This window comes from Chelon labrosus (assembly GCF_963514085.1).
Source record: "Chelon labrosus genome assembly, chromosome: 17".
NCBI classification, from domain to species: Eukaryota; Metazoa; Chordata; class Actinopteri; order Mugiliformes; family Mugilidae; genus Chelon; species Chelon labrosus.
In genome coordinates, this window is record NC_140350.1 from 8,806,851 (window position 1) to 8,824,461 (window position 17,611).

Consider the following 17,611-nt stretch of genomic DNA (forward strand, 5'->3'; position numbering starts at 1 on the left):
CTTCTTGTGGTTTGAGCTGTGGGTCGCCTGTCCAGAAGGTCACACAAGAATAGGCGGGCACATGATGGGTGGTGAGGTGTTTATGCAGAGAAAATTAACCAGAACGAATGAAGCACAAGACATTTATGATTCTGTCTATTGTCTTTTTACCCCAGGCTCTGACATCAAATGGGAATTTTGGAGCTGTTAAATGTCTGCAAGGACACAAATGTTTTGAAATTGGATGCTCGGCATCAGAGCAGGCACCGCAGTTTCATGCATCCTTGAGTTTGAGTTCTTAGGATTCTAATTTTATTTTATTAGTAGTTTCTTATTTCATTCTGGAAATTATTAACAGATTGTGTTTTTTAGATCTTTCGAGCCCTGAAAGACGATGTCAGAAACAAAGCATTTGCGTGAGAACAACAGAAATGTCAGATTGAAGGCCACAGAAAAGCTACATGTTCACTATGTGCTGGCGACCATTTTGGGTGAAACTCTGGAGCTGTGAAACAACTGTGCATTTTTTACTAACTAAAGAAGTAGGTGCTATTGTTAAAGTGTACTCTAGTTTCCAGTTTTTGAAATTAGTATACAAGAAATAAACATCAGGTCAAAAAGCCTTACTGGGCATAAATAAATTAATAAATCAGTTTTGTTTTTCATACAAATTCAACTTAGTCTACCCCTCAGAAACCCTGGAAACGTAGCAAAGAGAAAAAGTACAATGCAAATTCTATTGTGTTTTTTCAGAGATGTTCCTGGAGCGTTCTCAACAGTGTCCACAGTTTGTTTAAATGTGTTCCAGCTGTGAGTATCAGCTCTGTTTCAGTTGTGCATTGCATTGTGTGACAACAAAATCAACACTGCTCAGAACTTATAATTTTTTCCAGTTTTAGCACAGAAATTGATATCCGGCTCTTCAGAAACTCTTCGGCTCTTTCTATACCATTATAAATTTAGAATTCATATAGGATAGACTTTTGTGACAGCATGTGTGAGTCAGTGTATTGGATTTCTGACTTTTATGTGTTGCACATTTCAATGTGTCTCCATATAAGTCATCTTCAAAGTACACAATGAAAAGCAGTTAGAGTGCTTTGCCTTGCCCACTATCGCAACTCAAACATCAAATCAAAGCCCCAATTACTGCAGTTAATCTGTTTCCTGTAAAATCCTGGTGAAGAACAGGGATGAATAACACTTAAGGAGACATGTCTTGTTGAGAGCCTACAAACAACTGCTGAATGGGACCACATTATCTCATGCAGCTCTCTCGCTTTGCCTCGTTGGGATCCATTGTGTAGGTGCTACTGTGGACTCTGCCTACCAACAGCAGGGGACGTTTGATGCAGTGCGGGGCACTGAGGCAGACAGGAGTGGCTGCAAATGTAATCCACAGTAGCAGAGAGCCCATATTGAGTCTAAACTGATACGACTGTCTTTGGGCTAACGACAGGCCACAGCAGGTACCTGACCCTTCCATTTCCCTGCAATAAAGGCCTAACTTACAGGCCAGTCCCCTGAGGCTTCAAAGAAAGACTCAGCCTAAGCCAGGCCATCCCTGCTGAGGGTCACAGCCACTGAGAAGAAACAAAGTTACCAACCATAGAAGATGGCTGACTCCTTGTCTGTCTGCTCATCTATGTATCTCTCTCTGTAATTGACACCTTTGACATATGCAGCTCTCCTCAGTCACGTGGCCCTAATAGCAAAGGTACAAAGAAGACACAAGGTACTCCAGAGGTCAAGGAGGGATGTCAGGAGGCTAGCTGCCCCCTGACCTCATGTCTCTTGAGGAGGGTGTGGTGCCATTCAGCTCCTGGCAGCATGTGTCCACAGTCTGACCTGAAACCAAAGTCCTGCAACGGCCAAAGGTCTTCATCAGACACATTCTCACAGTGTGTCCAAGCACAGGGAGTCTTCTATTCAAGTTCCCCGGGTACCCAGCTCCGCTCAGGACCTGACACACATGATTGGTACAGAGAAACAAGAGAGCCGCTGAAAGAAAACAAAAGTGTCAGGCTTTAGACTTTGACAAAGTGGGGAGGAAATACCACAGTCTGATGAAGTGATATTGTGGGGTTAAGATGGGGAAAACTCAACCTTGACAAGGTGGATCATTTTACTCTGTAAAGTCAACAATCAGAACATGCACTGTCCCCTTGAGCAAAATACATCAGCAGGGAGAGGGTAATAAAATGATCATTTCAACAACAATAGAAGATTCAGAGAAAAACAACCTGGAGTTAAATCCTTTCAATGACGTAGCTGTGAACTGTGAGAGCAGACAAGTAGCTTTACTTAGTTTAGTTGGTCAGGATTTTCAACTGATGTATTTTTATATGTTCCAGTTTAGTTATATAGTTATATAGTTATATCGTGCGACCAAAGAATCTCATGATGCACTCAGTTGACTCTTATAGACCTCACTCCCTTCAAAGATGCAAGTTGGGCAAGTGTAGATATGGGTCTCTTTTCCCCCTGTCTTTTAGTGCACAGGCAATTCCAGAGTCTACTGGGACCCTAAACAAAACATTTTACTGGACTTGGCCATGCACAGCAGAGTTAGACACGCTGCTCTGCTTGATAAATTAACTTATGTCACCTGTAAAAGAAAGAACAAATGAAATATGGTGATGCTGGCTATTTTATTCAAATGTCTTATTTATTAGCTGGGGCTGGACTAGCAGTTTTCACTTCCCTCAAGAGTCATTAACACGATAATTAATGGAATTTAGTATGCAGGGTTGTGTCAAGTGGGGGCCCCACAGGGAGGTCTCCCACCGTCATTGAAAATTGAACACATTGCCACTGGTTTAGTTTAACGTTTGCCAGCCATCAGGGTTCCCCTAATGTAAATGTATACCACAACTAGATATTTTAATTCAAATGCAGATAAAAAATGACCATATTCTTATTTAGATTTATTATCACAATAGATCTTGACAGAGATATGCCATAGTGCTGTTTTCTTTCTCTGTGTTCAGCAAGCTTTTTTTTAATTCACATTAAAAAAAATAAAAAAAACAAATTCTCTGTCAACAATTGACACAACATGGCAACAACACAATGGCAATGTAATGAAGCATTGCTCTGAAAAATAAACACATTCCACGATTTCACAAATGTTCACAGGCGATGCCAGTCAGACTGGAGTCCCTCCGAGTCTCATAGGCTCTGACACGCTACTACATCAGGTACAGAACGACATTCTCCCTGTGATGTGATTTATGACGCATCATTTGGAGTGTACAATTAGGACCTGCAAACTTGCTCGAAAAACACTGACAGCTTGTATCTGTGCACAGTTTAGTCTCACACTGAGCCTCGGGCAGCGGATCTGAACACTGATGCCATCAGTTCTCCCGCAGCAGCGCTGGATAGCATGCAACACAGCACACCGCAACAGAGCCCCGACCTCCCGGCTCGCCTGTCAGGAGGATCAAGTCACAACAGCTCCAGGGGAGGGTCACACTTGGACAGGGAATGTCCGACGCAGCATCATGGGCAGTGCAAGCCAAGCAAGGAAGTGTAACTTTGCCGTGATGGGAAAGCGCTTTGTCGTGCGTAACCGTGTTGGATTTTATGATTTGAGTTTATATTTTGCTATCAGTGATATTCCTTCACAAGGGATCTGTAAAGTGCTTTGTAAAAACTCCCGCAGTTTATGCAAGATAGATTCCAGCGGTCTCTCTTGGCCAGCAACTCCTCGTTTTTCCCACTCTTTCACTACACCTTTCAGCAGATCGGAGATGGAGACAGAGAGGAAAATAAAAGGAGAGGAAGAAGAGGACAAAACAAAAGGAGATCGGCCTAATCTGGTACAGATAACAGAGCTGAACAATAACTTTGAAACACAGACACACAGACTGGGTCCAAGTTGGATTGAATGGATTTTGGCTTGCCCGCTTGGCAAGCACACAGCTTTGGGCTGTGCTTCATGAGAATAACACACACACACACACACCCACACACACACGCATACACACACACACACACACAGATTAGAGATCACCGAATTGTTTGAGCTTTCTGTCTGATGTAGTTTAACACCTGTTAGATTCAGTCCTTTGGCAGATGCTTACAGTTTCAGCGTATCTGTTTGGTGAGTGAAGGATCGCCGGTATGTGACCCTCTCCTCTGATCACAGCAAGCTAAACAAATCATCCCTAAGTGTCAGTCCTGGGTGTTCTGACTCACGAGTTCTTTGCTAATAAGCGATATAGCAGATGGAAAGGCTTTAGCATGAGAGCGAAAGTAAATTAGTGCTATTTTAAAGCAGCATGGGCAAACGTCTACGGAGTAGAAAGACAATTATTCTGCAATACACCACATTATTATTGTGCTGTGACATCTGGTGGGATCCTGCAAAGGTCCAAATGAGTAGTGTCAATGAGTGTGATTAAATAATATTGTACAGATTTTTTTTTCTTTATTATTTACATTATTACATTTTCTCCAGAATATCTTAAAAAGAAACCACTGTTGCAACTGGTGTAACACATTACTTCTTGTAAACTACAGGACTTTTCCCACACAGGACTGTTCAGTCATGTTCAACACAGCAAATGTAAAATGTTTCACACAAAGGATAAAGCATGAATTTTTAATTTTAGGGTTTGAAAATGTCCAAAGTTTTCAAGGATGCCAGGTTTGCATCATGCCAAGTAATCACTCCTATCATACTGTATGTGCAGACAGTGACAGTGTTGCTTTTCAAATACCAATCGCCGCTGTGTTGCTGAGGAATGCAGTGGGGGGCAGGGGCCATCATCATGGGCCTGCCTGACCTCTGCAGCTCACTCCAGTAGGGCAGATGGGCCTTCACCCTGTAATCCCACCACAACAGGGAGCAACAGGGACAGCTCAGGCAGCTCAGGCTCTTTAAAGGCCAGAAACTCCCTGCAGGGACGGACACCAATAAAATGTCTTTGTTCCCTAGTGAGCGCTACATCTCAGGTCCTCATCAATGCTCCGGTTTGGGGTTTCAAGAGAAACTAAACACCCCACGGCTGCTTTCTAGTCATGCTCTTTGTTAGTGGAGTGAAGGGAAGATTGGGGAGAGAACATGTAGATTTATTAGGCTGCACACAGCGTTCTGCAAAGTTTAGTAGAGCTGAGTGATATTCGGAAAGGCAAACATTGTGACCACTACAGACATTAGGGTTCGTTTCATCTTTTCTTTAGTTTCAGCTTTGTTTTCCTGGGTTGCTTTTGTACATTATTATTCATCCGCACAACACTCATACGTGGTTCTGCAACAATTATCATTATCATGATCAATTAATGTGTTCATTATTTTATTTGTGAAAAATTGCCGTCACAATTTGACTGTGATATAATCACAATCAAACTGTTAGAGTGACTGAGCTGAGTCAGCGCCTTGGCAACTCTTCCTGGCAACATGCTCAAGTAATAATATCAGTAAAACCTTGCCCTGACGCTTATTGCATCACAACATGATAATTATGTGACCAAGAAAATACATCACAATCACAAACACACAAAACGTTAAAAACTATCGGCTATGTTCAAATGGATCAAGATGTAAGACGATAACAACATCAGTTGAGACTGGAGTCTCTGGATCAAAACAGATTTGTCCAATTACAGGTACTATCTGGTTGTTAACAGACCTTAGTAATATGAGTTTGAGGTGGGCAACAGATCTTCCTATTTAAATCCCAATTCCCCACTAGCAAGTTTTCTAGATCGGAAGAAGCTGCTTGGATGAAACATGTTAAAGACACGCTACGATTTCCAGTTGCCTTTGCTTCAGCTTGTTTTTTTGGATAACAAACTTCCTGATACATATATAAACAGCATGTGTAAATAACACACACAGTGTTGTCAATTTATTTGGGACACCTAGCTAAATGTGATCCTCCCTTCTCGAAGGTTCCAGTGTTCAGTTTTTGTTGAAGTCGTCTACAACTGTACGGTTATATTTTGGAGCTGTTGAAGTATACATGCTGCACTGTAAAGGCGGTTGTGTTTCTAATATTTTATCCAACAACATGCCTCTGTGAAATGGCATTAACAGTACCACAAGAGGAACAAGCCACGTCCGGGTGTTGCAACAGAAACAAAAAAAAAAATCTGTATATTCATCAGTCAGTATTAGTTTGCTGTTTAATGATCAACTAAATGTTCCAGCTAACGTTTGTGCAGACGATATTAATAAACTACTCACTCACCCACATATGGACAGAGTTTGCCAGATTGTTTCAAAACACCAAGCCACATGATTCAAATAGTGTAAACCATTTTAAGATGCCAATATCACGGCACCAGTTAATACGCAGCACACTCCCTTTTTGCTGTCTATTGTGGCGCACACTTGTTGAAGCCCTATGTGCTGCATACATTTTTTTTGTTTTTGTTTTACTGATGCTTAATTCAGAATTTAATACTGACTGACTGAAAATGTAAAAAGTCACTACAGGTTATTATATATTCTCCGCCAGATTTATTGTATGTGAACCGTGAGCACCAGAGGTCATAGAGAGAGAAATTATACGTTACATGTGGGATTGGAATTTAACTAAAGCTGTAAAACAAGTCTCCGTGAAGCTGTTATTTCATCTTCCTCTGGTTTTGCACAGCTGTTAAAAATCAAACAATTCCTTCCAGGTAGAAAAGTTTGTAATCACACCGTTTGTGCGGTGTGTGATTACATAAAAAATTGACTTCCCTGTCAAGAGATGTAATTTTAAAGTGGCGCTTTGTTTGTTTCTGTTGCCATGGAGACAAAAGATTGTGTGTTTGTGGTGGATTGCCGAGGATCTGTCCCAATCAGCTGCACGGTTTGGGAGACAACATGCCACAACCTTATAATTAGTGCTTCCTGTTGGAAGCACTTTGAGAAAGAAAACTTGAGAGGAGTTTTTCTTTTACCAGAGTGAAATATAATAATATTTGCTCTTTGCAGGCTGTCCTGTGGTGATCCCGTGGATGTTTACTTCAGCTTTGCAAGAATATCTTCATTTGTATCATTTTCATGGAAGTTTCCACCATACTGACAGCGTTCTGTGCCCTATTATGACAGAAAAAACCCAATGCAGGCAAAATAGCTATAAAACCTGCCAAATCTCATTTGTTAATGATTCTTCAGATGAATCTGTTTACATATATTGGATACCTCCGCATGTGAAAGAGGAGAGGCCACCAACAGAACAATGGAGAGAGTAAATATTTGATCCATCTTTCTTCTCTGCTGTGTCTAGCTGTCATTACAAATAGGGGGTGAGATTCAAAAGATTGCATGCCTTGAGTATATAATGACTCATAAACAGCTTGTGTGAGAAATGAAATATGGTTTTAATTGAAGTGTAAATGTTTATGACCGTATCAGAAACATCAAAGACATCACTGGGTCTCTGTATACAGCTGTGGCTGCTATCAGAGACTGCTAATAGTGTTTATCTGAGCTGATGACCAAATTTTCATTGTTGCCCTTTTCAAGCAAACAAACACATCTTCTTGAATGGCTGTCTGTCAGTAAGGGGTGTCTCAACATCCACTTCTCATTATTCATGTCAGTTTCCATTCAAGTGAAGCACAAATACTGAATGCAGTCCATAAGCGGAGAGAAAGACATCAAGTGAGAGCACCACTCCGCAGCAACAGTTTCAGCCTTTCACTGAAGGTTTACGCTCGAACTGAAGAAATCAGAGAAAAGCACGTCTGCAAATTACAGGTCTGAAACAAAATGCATCTTTGTTCCAGTCATGTTCGTGCATATGCTTAATTCCAAATCTTATAATCTTCTGATTTTAATGTGCCGTAATCACCGCTCATGTGCTTCTGTGTTAGGCTCTGGATTTGGTTATGAAATCTTCACAGAATCATTTAAAAATCCCTTTCTACTTGTTGTTCATTGAATGATGTGCAGAATGATGTACGTGCAGATTTTTTTATATGAAAAGGCCGTCTACACATTCATGTAATGAAGGTGGAATGTTTCACTGTGTTCGCTTTAAATTTCACTTTGAGACATGCAGGTGTTAGCTTAGTATGGAAGGCTTTTGTACACCAAATGTCATATCATATCACATCATATCATATCATATCATATCATATCATATAGTCTAATCCATGATAGTAATAGTATAAATATTCATGTGATTAAAAAGATGACACAATATTCATAATACTATAAAACTGAGCACACGCACCACCCACAATTATACTCAACTAGTAATTACATTTTAACCATAAGCTGCATCAAGATCAGATTCAGCTCCAGTAACACTGGTTGCATTCACATGGACATTAGTAGTGGTTCACTAATAATGGCCTAATAAGAACAAGAAATGCCCCATGTAAGGACCTCAGCTGGAACAGACTAGAACAAGGAGCTGTTCAAATAAGTGTAGGAAAAGACGATCAAAGGCAGATGTGGTGTGGGCAGAGACGAATGAATCTTCTTCTTCTGTTGTATTCCTGGTAGATTTGATGCTTTGAGAAGATATACGCTCGTTAGTTTTGGTATTTGTTAATCGGACGAATTGGATCCAATTTGTTCTGATTAATGTGATTACATTTATTTGAACATAAATAACTAAATACTTTATAGTTTTACGTGACAGTAAACTACAGTAAACACTTTTAAACATAAAATATATCTTGCCAAAGCCTCTGATCCTTGAATAGACAGAGCAGGCTGCTGCTCAGGGCATCATCAGTTTTTATAAACAAGTAGTGCAGTCTTTCTGATCATAAAACCAAGCTGTAAGTCTGGGAGTCTCTGTATATGCTCTACTGCAAACTGAATAAGCCTTTACCACTATATATAATATGTATAAGCTCTTCTAAGCAGCTGCTTAAAATGCCTCATTTTATTTCATGCAGCAAGCAAGGGAAACTAGAAGAGCATTTTTCCAACAATCTCAGTCCAGATTAGAGAGGAAGTGGCTTTAAGCGTGAAATAGTTTCATGTCTGAAGCAGGCTTGCACTTGGTGTTGAAAGGAAGCAATTTTTCTTCCACAGTTCTAGGTTTTGAGAGATTTTGTGCTCTGCAATTTAATGAACTATTTTAAATGAAAATAAAGAAGAAAAAAATAACCGTGTAGTAGCATTTAGAATCTATGCAGTTTGGCCTCACACAAACTCAATATCCAAAGACCCTGACTGATCACTGAGGACGTGCATGGATAGACAGATGCAAGGCCGTGTAATCTATTTCTCCAAATTCTACCATTGTGATTATTAAAAACACATGTGTAAGCTCTTAATACACCTGAACCAAGAGGACATGTTTCTGTAGGCTGTGTATGTCCTTGCCTCATACACTGAGACTGCAGGCAGATGTCTTCTAAGCGTCTCCTCCACATGTAGTGTATGCATTTGTGCATTTCTGACATCAACCATAGATTTACTGTACGTTCCCAGAAGTGCAGAGTTATTTCCATGAGCATGTGGGGAACAAAGTAACCACAAGAGCGCTCAGATTACGGCCAGCAATAACGTCTCAATTTGTTGCTTGTTTAATATCACAGGGTAAAGGCGACATGAAAGAAATGGCTTCTGTTATGAACTGTCCCGGTTGTTTGCAGATGGATTGTGAGTATCATGTGATTTTTAAATGATCACATTCCAGCTTAGTCAAGAGCTGAACATGGGCTGAATGGACTGTGGGTCCATCTATATTTATATTCTAAAATATGATTTGAAAAGAAAAACAAATGTTGTAGTTTTGTTTGCTGTCAACATAATAAAATGTAGATGGTTGTAACCAGTTACCTGGGAGACTGCACCAGGTGCAGGCTGATTGATTTTTTCCTGGCTGCGTCAATGACACGTGCACTTCCTGGCGGACTAGCCACCGGTTGTTTGCTTCATGCTGAACTGGTTCGTTTATTCTCTCTAAGCAGCAGTAAAAGAGGGATGAGAAAAGCATGATTGTTATTATGGCATTTTAAGAAGTCTAAATATATTTTCTGAAGATCCAGCAGCCCCAAAATAACTCGTTGCCTCTTTCTGCTGCATTTCCGGTACGTAGAAGACGAAGCTAGCCAGTTATGCTCACTTTATAAGTGCGTAACAGGTAGGCTAATTGTAATATCTTTTAGCCATATCGAGTTTAAGGGTTTTAAGTGGCAGGTTGTATTATAAATGGCAGCTCACATGCAGTTCAAATGAACAGCATGTATTGCATTTTCCTTCCACAGGTGTAATACGGGTTTCTCACTGTAACGGTAAAAGCTAATGATGGCGTAGAGGTGCGCGTGACAGAGGAGTGCGTGCTCAAGCAATGGGATCGCAGGTATGCACGTGCTTTCACAGAGCCTGATATCAGCGTTGTCTTGCTCATATTTTTTTTTTTATAATCTTATAAATATGATGACTAATATTTTCCTTATATTTCCTGTTATTATTTTGTACACATGCCTATTATTATTATCATCATTAGAGAAAATGAGACAATGCTAAAGTATGTGTTTTTCAATGACAAATTCATATATCTAATAACGTAAAGCTGTTGAATATAGTGTATTATTGAGTTATAATTACAGTCACATGTATGCAACATTTTAATTTGACTGAGTTTGTTTTAACAACTTCTAAACTGTTGGTTAATGGAAAAAATAACTAAAGGATAAAGGATAATATTACATTGCCCTCCTCATAAACAGTTGTAGCTGTGGTAGTAACATTATTAGCAACGGACATATTATCAGAATCACATCATATACCATCTCACTAAATCCCTTCTCGTAATATTTCCAAGTATATCTCTATCGTACATTCTCCTCTGTTTTTTTGTCAGCTTCTGTGAATTTTAAAGTCAGCTGAAACTAACTGTGATATTGTTTAGGCATTTCAATTACATCCAAGTGAGGCTTGTTATGTTTATTTGCTTAATCATTTCGCTGCAATGCATTTTATTTTGACGAACTCTGACCAAAAACACCTGTCTTTTTGCAAGGTTTTCATTTCATTCTTAGAGAACCAAAAGCAGAGGAAAAATGGCATTCAGCAGGTAATCATTTCCATTTTTAAAGTGATGTTTCCCACTGCTGGCAGGCAGCAGGCAGGCAGAGTACAGGGGGATTAGAGCCACTGTCAGCAAGCGAAAGGGCAGAGGGGCTCACAGGAAATGATCGTGGCCCCATGGAGGCAAATCAGAGGCCAGTGCCGCCGGACCAGCTGCTGCAGCCCAGTGCTGAGGGAAACAAGAAAAGTGCAAGGTCAGTAGAGCGTTCAGAGAAAGAAAAAGCCAGAGCACAAAGAGCCACAGAGAAACACTCAGAGAGACACATGTAGAGTGGAAAGATGTAAAAAGAAAAGAAAAGAAAAGAAAACCACCATGTAAAGAAGAAAACCATGTAAAAACATGAATTCTTCTGAAACACCTCTCAGTTTCGTAATTGGCCTACAGCCTAATGTTAACTTTTCACACCTTAATTTGTTAAGTAACCCTGACCTCTTGGCCCTAAATGGTCAGCCAGGGGAGATTATTGTATAGGTGCTCATAAATCAGATGTGCTAGCGATGGTTGCTCAGACACATTGCTCAGGCATGTGGAGAAGGAGGAAGTGTGCTAGCTCGATGCACATCACTCTGTGTAGACCCAAGGTGTTTTCTGACTCATTGAGCTTTTATTAGCGGCAACCGGAGACCTGGACCTTGTAATTGATTCTGGCAGAGGGACTGTGGCTTACAGTTAGACAAACATCTAAATGTAAAGAAGTGCAGCACAACTAATGGGACATTTCTTTTTAACTTGGTACAGGCATTAAAAAGTTCAGTGCCGCTTCAATAATATAAAAGGTCTGTCATTTTGCTGGTTTGTCCCTCATACGATCAGTACTGCTTCCACAATGTCAGATTTGAAGAGCAGGCAGAACCAAAAGCAGCTGCAAGCAAACTGACTATCATCTATCATAACAAAAGCAGAAAACAAACAAAGATGCTGCTTGAGATTCCAAGTAGACATGAAAAGGTTCCTCTCGGCCAAGGCCAGCAGTGATTAAAGCAAGAAACCAGACAGGGCCTTTCATGTGGGGACCATCTCATGTGCCCCTCTCAGCTTCAAGGCCAAAACATCTCTATTCTCTGACAAGTGGTGGTGCAGACAGTTAATTTCTTCCGCTACACCCTCCAACCAACAGTTTAGCTCACGACTACAAGTGTCATTGCAAATAATTAACTTCTCTTGTCTCAGTACAGCCATGGTTAAGGTACCTCAGTAACCCTGGTCTTGTCTGGCAGAAACAGAGGACAAATCTGAGAGCAATTGAGGTCTTGGCACTTTCCAGAATTACTGCCCAAAGAAGATTTCCGACCTTCTTCTTCTTCTCGGAATCTATTTATCTTAGACAAAAATCACTGACTTGCAGTTAAGGAAGAATGATTTCCTTTGCCAAGGTTTCAGGCGCAGATGTTTGAATCTAATTTTACTAATTGTAACAAATGCATACTGACACAGCAAGAGCTGAAAGACCAAAGGAGGGGAATTCAGAATCAATAAAGACTTTACTGATTCTGTTCAGATTGAGGGGGACGACATAATAGAGAGCTGAGACCAAGTATTCATGAAATGAGAGCAGGATTTTTAGCCGGTCTCAGACATTCCAAATGATCTCCAGTCCTCCATTGGTTCTGTGTTAATCAGCCTCTATTAAAGCCATTTAAATGGTATCTGCGCTCTGACCTTCACCTCAATAGAAACCAGCCGATTCAAAGTGTATGCACATGTGTGTGTGTGACTAAAACTATGCAACATACGACATTTTAATGATTTCCGTTCTTTGAAACACCTCTCACGCAAACAAACACCTAATCGCTGCCAAGGTTACGAATATAAAAGCGCCGTATAGCTGAGTCAATCTGATAGACTGAAGGCGTATCTGTGAAATATGGCATGGATGAATAATTCTGAGATTCATTCCACAGTCTTCATCAAAGCCTCCTGAAGTACCCCAGCCAAAATAGAGCCGGACACACAGCTGCACCTCATTGTGGAGCTGGGTTGATTTAATCTGTGCTAAACATGATCTAATTTAAAGCTAATATGGCCCTTGTGTGGTCAGCGTGCAGCACAACTTCAGACTATCAAACTGATAAGAAGAAGGAAAAGAAAACATTCTGGGGGCTTTAAAGTCTCTCATTTTCTCCTCTCTGCTTGTTTGTTTGTTTGTTTCTTCAGTTAAATCCAGTAAATCACAAATTGAATGAAAGCGGAGATTGCCTCCTGTTGAGCACTCAGCTTAAAGTGGCACCTCCATCTCAGAGCCAGATTGCTGGTTCACCCCTGGCCTTGCATCCACCTGTCACAGCCAGTGATTGTTGAGCAGCAGTAATTGTACCATGCTGGTATGAAAGCCCACAGGAAATCCCTCCAACAAAACGCCCGCCAGGCTGGAATGTTGGCACTGTGCTGGTACTCCAGTCTCTTGGCCTGGACTCTACTGCCTGAGCTTGAGGACCATGTGATGTAGCAAGGAATGCTGGAGGCCGAGGTGGGGTCGGAGGGGGTGGGTGGAGGGTCAGTATTCGGAGGACAGTGATGGGGAACCGAGGTTAGTGGAGGATTTTGAAAAGGGATTTGGGGCCAACAGCCGAGGCTGTAGTGCTGATCCTCAGTTGGCAGCATGAGGAGAAGTGTGAGGGTCTCAGTGCTGAGGAAGCCGTCCATCACTGTGAAGTGCTTTGTGGCCTTTCTGTCAAATGAACTTTAGGAATGAGGGGTGTTCTACCTTGACAGTTATATAGACAACAAGAAGAAGCCCACCGATCGAGAGGTTGGGAATTACATTTAATTATAAATCAGAGTAACTGAAAAGCGTGAAAAATCCTGTTTTCTAGCGATTTAAGTTTTTAAAGTTTATTCAATGTATATTCAAAGTAAGTGATTGCCATTCCAGAAAACTTTTCTTGTGCAAGGTTCTTTCCAGAAGTCGGACAATATGTGCTAAGATCCTTGTTGTACTCATGAAAATAGTTTATAAATACTCATAAAACATTTTAAATGCATATTTTGCTGCTTTGTCTGTTTAATAAAAACAAATAGATTTTTATTGGCCCTTAGTTGCTTAAAATAATCCAATACAAAAAATAATTTATACATTTGTCCTCTCTTGGTGTTTGACATGACATAAAAAGCTGACATCAAAAATGTTTTGTGATGAGCCAAGTGCCTGCCACAGCAATCAGAGATCATGGCTGCTGAACCAGCACAGCTGTGAATAGTAGTATACTGCGGAGTGAAGATTGTGATGCAAATACCTCAGGGAACAAATTCGTGTAGGAATGCGCTGTTATCCAACCTTCTTGGCAATAATCCGTTTTCTACTGAGAAGGAGAGTGAGAAAGAGAAAGAAGGAGGGAATGGAAAAAAGAGGAAACAATCTGTCATACGTCTTGATCTCAATTTGCCAAATTTCTGTCTAATGGTAGGAGGGACAGGACTCTGTGTAAAACACAAAACACATGACAAACATTTATGACAAGCTGGACAGTCAAAACACAAACCTCTGCCGTGACACTAATCAGACTTCTTTGAACCATTCTATATAGAAGATAGTTGTTGTATGGTCTACAGTGCCTTATGAGACTTCGGTACAGAAATAGGATAAACAAATGTGACACTGCGGCGCTGAGTAAAAAGACTAATTAATGCCATGGTTATTGTTGTTGTTATACTGTGAAACAAAAAATTGGATTCTTGTGGGTTCACACCACAGTCATAATAACAGCAGCAAGAAGAGAACACGGGGAAGAGCGATATAGTTACCGATGTACATACTTAACAATGAGATGGTTAACTAAATCTTTACTGACACATTATTTTCTAAAAACAATACAATACAAACTCTGCTACTGGTCCCAAAATTAGCTGCACTGAGTTCTTTTGTTGGTGAAAAGGCAAACTCTGGTCTCTCTCTCTCACACACACACACACACACAACTTCAGAATGCAAACATGAACCCTTCAAACAGGGCCGCTCCTGTCCGTCTACAGCTGCGCACCTCCACAAAGTCACACAAGGCCCTGAGAGGACAAATGTTTGTTTCTCTCTGTAGAATTAATGAGGGCATCGGTTCCTGCCACCTCCACTCTCCTGCACCGACAGACTGCACCCAGCTCCTGCTCTGCCTGGGCTTGAAAGCGAGAAGTAAATATTAGGACTCGACTATTTAGAAAGAGTTGGAAATGTGCAGCCCACAGCAGGGCCACGAAGGGGGCAGCGGGAGAAATGAGGAGTGAGTGGGTCTGGTAGAACATCTGAAATGTGCTCCGCAGGAGGATGTGACAGAGATGTGTGCTAATTGCTTTAACCCTTCACACCTACTTGCTCCTTGTAATGGCCCTCCAGTTATTCCTCTTCAAATAAAGATTAGTCTTCCCTCACTTTCTCACTCTCTTTACACAAAGCACTTGTTTCATTTCAAGTATTTTTGGTTTTAGAGAATTTTATTCTAGTCTGTATAATACAGCCGGTATGTGAACATGAACTGAAGAAAACACAGCTGAACAACAACAAAACATTATCTATGCTAATAAGAATTGCGTCAGCTCACTTTATCATGTGTCTTAGCAAATCAACTGTTACAGTATTTCCCCATTCACTGCAACAAACAAAAAAACATGCACATGATTTCCATAATTTCCTTGATTACTGCTGTAATGCAGTAAAGTGACATCCATGCTCTGTTCTACCTGGAACATTTATTACCATTTCATTGCACTTTAGCAACTGTGTTCTTGTAGTACTTCGCTGTTATTGTATCTGCTTCCTTCTTTGTTGTGTGCTGACCTGAAATTAAGCTGATTTGACTAGTATTTGAGCATAATTTTGTTCACAAAATAGACCAATTATGTGTGTCCAATGCGGGCAGTATCCGTTCATGACCATTTTCAAATGTGGTTTGTGTGATTGGATTCTCGGTGCATCTTGGATATGTTCACGTCTGTATTTGGCAGTTGTTATTGGATTGCCTCTTGTGAAGAGGACCACACAGACTTTTGTAAAGTTCTTTGTTCAGGTTTAATGTGACCCTCCAAGCTGTATACTTTGATTTGAGATACTACAACCACACACAGTGTACATGTGTGGATGCAACAAGTTACTAGCCTGGGAGTATCTGGACGTGAAGGAGACGAGCCTGAGTATTGCAGCAGTGCCTGCTCCCCTCTTGGCTACATCACTGTGTAGATTTAACAACCCAGCTGAGGGTTGAGTCCTGTCCAGGTCTTAAAGAGGTCTGTAAATCAGGCTGGCGTCAGGCTGCAGGTATAATATGGACCTGTGGCTGTGGTCTCTAGGTCAGAGACAGCACAGCAGAATGGCTTCTGCACCATAATTTTTCCTTAGAGCTCCACCTAGCTAAATAAGAAATGAAGCTAAGAAGAAATCAAGCATAGTTATTAATCATTCCAGTCTTTGGGGAAAAAAAGTCTCAGAGAGACTTTCCTTGGTGATGGGTGAAATACTGCTTATTACTAAGGACAGCATTTTGTTGTGAATTTCTTATAGGATAATTAGGATACACATGCCTGTTGTATTGTTATTATTATATAGGATAATTCTGGCTATTTACAGCTTTGGTGTTACTTTCATAGTTCTGGGAGTTATTTCTGTTGGTTCTTTTTGAGATCTCTGAATACAATATTGTCATAACAGATATGAGATACTAGAAAGAATAAGAATAGTATGAAATATTTCCCATTTTTCGTTTTAACATCTTGCTGCAATTTTTTTATGGAATACTGTACATTGATGATTCACATTGTTATGTTTATGTATTATGCCCCAATAATGGCAACTCCTGCTGCCAGACATGTTGAAAATGGAAAGAGCCAATCATCAAACGTGTGGATATTCTTTATGTAGAGATCTAGACTAAAATTAAATGATCTACAACTAAAATTGGGGTTTCATTGAAGTGCAATTAAGGTGGAGTTCGTCTTTCTTATCCGCAGTAAATGTCTTGTCTCGTCCTCTGCATGTTAGCTTTGCTGCAGCAACTGTGGTAACAGTTTGTTTATCCACTAACAGACCCACTTACATTAGTTTCTCTTTCATTGTTCTCTCCTTCTCTCTTAGTGTTGTTGCCTTGACATTGCACGTTGCTGAATTTAGGACACTGAGCTTCTGAAGGAGCACTGAAGGAGTCGTGGGATGTTTATCTGTTGAGTGAAGGAGTTTTTCTCAGGAACCACTTGTCATGTTACAATTAAATAGTGTTGCTGTTTTAACTTTACCGAATTATTAGCTATATTAGCCTTTTATTGTTCTTGAAACAGAATATAAGCACCAGAAGTTAACATTTCAGCACCTGTTTCAGTAGCTGGTTATTGATGATTGATTGTGGCACATAATTTCCAGGTCAGGATTCTTAAACTAAAAAAAAAAAAGATCCTTTTCCCACACGGCGTGTCACCAATCAGACAATTCACAAATCAAGTCAGTGCTGCAAACAGTGCTAATCACACATAATGGCTTCGCTGGCTGCTCTTACCACCCAGTCTTTTGCCTCATAAATGGTATTACCTCATTCAGACTGGGAAATATGGAAGCAATTAAAGTTAGAGAGCAATCTGGCTACCAGTCAAAATTACCCTTATGTTACAAATGGTGGAGAGACTGAAATAAGTATGTGTGTGTATATTGCATTTTC